The sequence below is a fragment of the Hoplias malabaricus genome, chromosome 2, assembly GCF_029633855.1.
Source record: "Hoplias malabaricus isolate fHopMal1 chromosome 2, fHopMal1.hap1, whole genome shotgun sequence".
NCBI lineage: Eukaryota > Metazoa > Chordata > Actinopteri > Characiformes > Erythrinidae > Hoplias > Hoplias malabaricus.
In genome coordinates, this window is record NC_089801.1 from 16,345,652 (window position 1) to 16,349,862 (window position 4,211).

Here is a 4,211-nt window from a genome sequence, read left to right on the forward strand (position 1 = left end):
CACAATCTTACACCATCTCAAAGTCTCTGGTCAGAGTTGTGGTGACCACAGGGTGAGCAGAGAAACCCAGCCCCCCCTCAGCCCTTTTAGACCATGTCTATCAGTTCGGTTCTGATTCACAAACCTAAACCACAAGCCTCTGGCACATTTCCACCGACATTAACAGGTTCCCGAACCAGAAAAGTTGTTTCCCAGCTGGAATCAGGGAACAGTGCGTTCTTCAGTAGGAACCGTGATGGTGTCCGTGTGATAGTGTCGAGATAAAGAAGCTCCAGAAAGAGCTCAGAGCTTGAAATAAAGGGTAATGGAGCTGGACGAGTCATTTACAGAGTGTTATATCGTCCTCCATGGGGTTCTGGGTAAAGACCAGAGAACCCCATCTGGAGCTCAGCAAACGGCTCTAGAACCACAGCCTTAAACACTGGGACTGTAACAGACAGAACTCTGCATCATTTGCACATGTGTATCATATCTCACTGTGATCTGACCGCGCTGTAAACAGTGGATTAACCATGACTCTGTCCTCACTCTGTCCCTTTATCTCTGGCCCTGGAGCTTATTCAGACACAGCCCCACAGCGCCCCCTCCCTTCATCAACCCAACCCCTCCCTCCTCTTGCAACTTGTGCTCTTTCCACAGGTGCTGCTTTTCTCCACTCTGTCGTGGGAGTAGACTTTGGGCCTTGGATCCACGCTCATGTCCTTCTGTGTTGTTGGGATTCTGTCTCCCTCAGGGTCCACTCACCCATTCATCGACCAAACCCTGACCCGTGGAACTCTCCATCTTACACACTCTCATCATGACCATCCTGCAGCACTTAAACACCGCCTGTTTTTGGGACTCGGCTCTGAGCTCCTGTCCAAAATTATATTTGGTGTGAGTCTTCAGAGGCGTGGCCCGTCCCACTCTCACATTTACTGTGTACAATTCTGACTGGGGACATGTGGAAAAATAAAACCAGAACTACATTCCTGTCACAATGAGCTCTTCAGTAGAATGGATGCAAGTGTGTTGTGTGTGTGTGTGTGTGTGTGTGTGTGGGTGTGTCACAGAGCCTGTTATTTCTGTGCTCTCGTGTTGAAGCTGAATGTAGCGTCTCTGCTGTTTACTTTAACCAGTGTTTCTCAGCTCCGTGACTGACAATGCTATTCAGCCCTGGATCTGATAAACACCCACACACACTCACACACACACACACACACACACACACACACACACACACACACACACACACACACACACATTGATCCATCTGTAAACATTAAAACTAAACACTTCCTCTACACACACACACACACACACACACACACAGAGAGAGAGAGAGAGAGAGAGCCTTGAACTTTTCTCCCATGGGCTTTTTGTGCTCACTGCTCTTCAGTCGTGGTCCAGGAGGGGGCGCTACTGTCTCACAGGCCGCAGGAGGTGTTCTGACCTTTCCATTGGACACTGAGACAGCTCCAGAGATCATGTGTCATATCTGATACCTACTGGGTTTATTTCACTAGTAATATCAGCATTAATATCAGTGTTAATATTACTTAGGTATTTAAAGGCACTGTGTGAATGACTTTTCTGAAGCTGTACATTTAAAAAAGAAAAGTACAGTTGTCTGTGTTTATATTTGCTGTTTAATCTGAATTAGAGTAAAGTTCACTTTGACTGTGTGTGTGTGTGTGTGTGTGAGAGAGGGATATTAAAAGTATTTCTGAGCAGAGGGGTGAGTGGAAAACACAGAGGGGTTTATTGTTTATTGAGAGGAAGGAACAGAGTGTTAGATAAAACGGGACATACTTTCAGTTTCGCCCATGCTTTTCTTTAGCTAAACTACACAGAATGTGAGGAGAATGTAAGGGTTACAGTAGGTGTTAGAGTAAGGGATACAGTGAGGGTTACACTAGGGGTTACAGTAGGGGTTACAGTGGGGGTTACAGTAGGGGTTACAGTGGGGGTTACAATAGGGCTAACAGTGGGGGCTACACTAGGGGTTACAGTAGGGATTACACTCGTGTTACAGTAGGGTAACAGTGAGGGTTACACTAGGGGTTACAGTAGGCTGTACAGTGGGGGTTACACTGGGGGTTACAGTAGGGTAACAGTGAGGGTTATACTAGGGGTTACAGTAGGCTGTACAGTTGGGGTTACACTGGGGCTTACAGTAGGGGTTACACTAGGGCTAACAGTGAGAGTTACACTAGGGGTTAATGTGGGGGTTACAGTAGGATTTAAAGTGGTTACAGTAGGTGTTACAGTAGGGGTTGCAGTGGGTGTTACAGTAGGGGTTACAGTAGAGGTAACAGTGAGGGTTACAGTGGGGGTTACACTAGGGGTTAATGTGGGGGTTACAGTGGGGTTTACACTAGGGGTCAATGTCGGGGTTACACTAGGGGTTACAGTCGGACTAACAGTGGGGGCTACACTAGGGTTACAGTAGGTGTTACAGTCGGGGTTACAGTAGGGGCTACACTAGGGGTTACAGTAGGGTTACATTGGGTGTTACACTAGGGATTACAGTGGGGTTTACAGTAGGTAAAACAGTAGGGGTTACAGTGGAGGTTACACTAGGAGTTACAGTAGGTGTTACAGTAGGGGTAACAGTGAGGGTTACAGTAGGGGTTACAGTGGGGGTTACACTAAGGGTTAATATGGGGTTTACATTGGGGGTTACCATAGTGGTTGCACTGGGGTTTACAGTAGGGTTATAGTGGGCTTACAGTGGGGGTTACACTAGGGGTTAATGTGGGGGTTAAACTAGGGTTTACACTAGGGGTTACAGTTGGGGTTACAGTAGGTGTTACAGTAGGTGTTACAGTGGGGCTTACACTAGGTGTTAATGTGGGGGTTACAGTAGGGGTTACATTGGGGGTTACAGTAGGGGCTACACAAGGGGTTACAGTCGGGTGTACAGTAGGGGTAACAGTGAGGGTTACAGTAGGGGTTACAGTGGGGGTTTCACTAGGGGTTACAGTGAGGTTTACACTAGGGGTTGCAGTGGGGGTTACACTATGGGTTAATGTGGGGGCTACAGTAGGGGTTACAGTAGGGGTAACAGTGAAGGTTACAGTAGGGTTACAGTGGGTGTTACCATAGGGGTTACATTGGGGTTTACAGTAGGGGTACCAGTAGGGGTTACAGTGTAGGTTACCATTGGGGTTACAGTACGGTGTACAGTAGGGGTACCAGTAGGGATTACAGTAGGGTTTACAGTAGGGGTAACAGTGAGGGTTACACTAGGGGTTACATTGAGGGTTACAGTAGGGGTTACACTAGGGGTAACAGTGAGGTTTACACTAGGGGTTACAGTGGGGGTTACACTAGGGGTTAATGTGGGGTCTTCAGTTGGGGGGTACAGTAGGGCTAACAGTGGGGGTTACAGTAGGTGTTACAGTGGGGGTTAAAGTAGGGGTTACAGCAGGGGCTACACTAGGTGTTACAGTAGGGCTACATTGGGTGTTACACTAGGGATTACAGTAGGGGTTTACACTAGGGGTTACAGTGGGGTTTACACTTGGGTGTTACCACAGGGGTACAGTGGGGTTTACAGTAGGGGTACCAGTAGGGGTTACAGTGTAGGTTACACTAGGGGTAACAGTGAGGTTTACACTAGGGGTTACAGTGGGGGTTAAAGTAGGGGTTACAGTGGGGGTTTCACTAGGGGTTACAGTGAGGTTTACACTAGGGGTTACAGTGGGGGTTACACTATGGGTTAATGTGGGGGCTACAGTAGGGGTTAAAGTAGGGCTAACAGTGGGGGTTACAGTAGGGTTACAGTGGGTGTTACCATAGGGTTTACATTGGGGTTTACAGTAGGGGTACCAGTAGGGGTTACAGTGTAGGTTACCATTGGGGTTACAGTACGGTGTACAGTAGGGGTACCAGTAGGGATTACAGTGAAGGTTACACTAGGGGTTACAGTAGGGTGTACAGTAGGGGTAACAGTGAGGTTTACACTAGGGGTTACAGTGGGGGTTACACTAGGGGTTAATGTGGGGTCTTCAGTTGGGGGGTACAGTAGGGCTAACAGTGGGGGTTACAGTAGGTGTTACAGTGGGGGTTAAAGTAGGGGTTACAGCAGGGGCTACACTAGGTGTTACAGTAGGGCTACATTGGGTGTTACACTAGGGATTACAGTAGGGGTTTACACTAGGTGTTACAGTGGGGTTTACACTTGGGTGTTACCATAGGGGTTACAGTGGGGTTTACAGTAGGGGTAC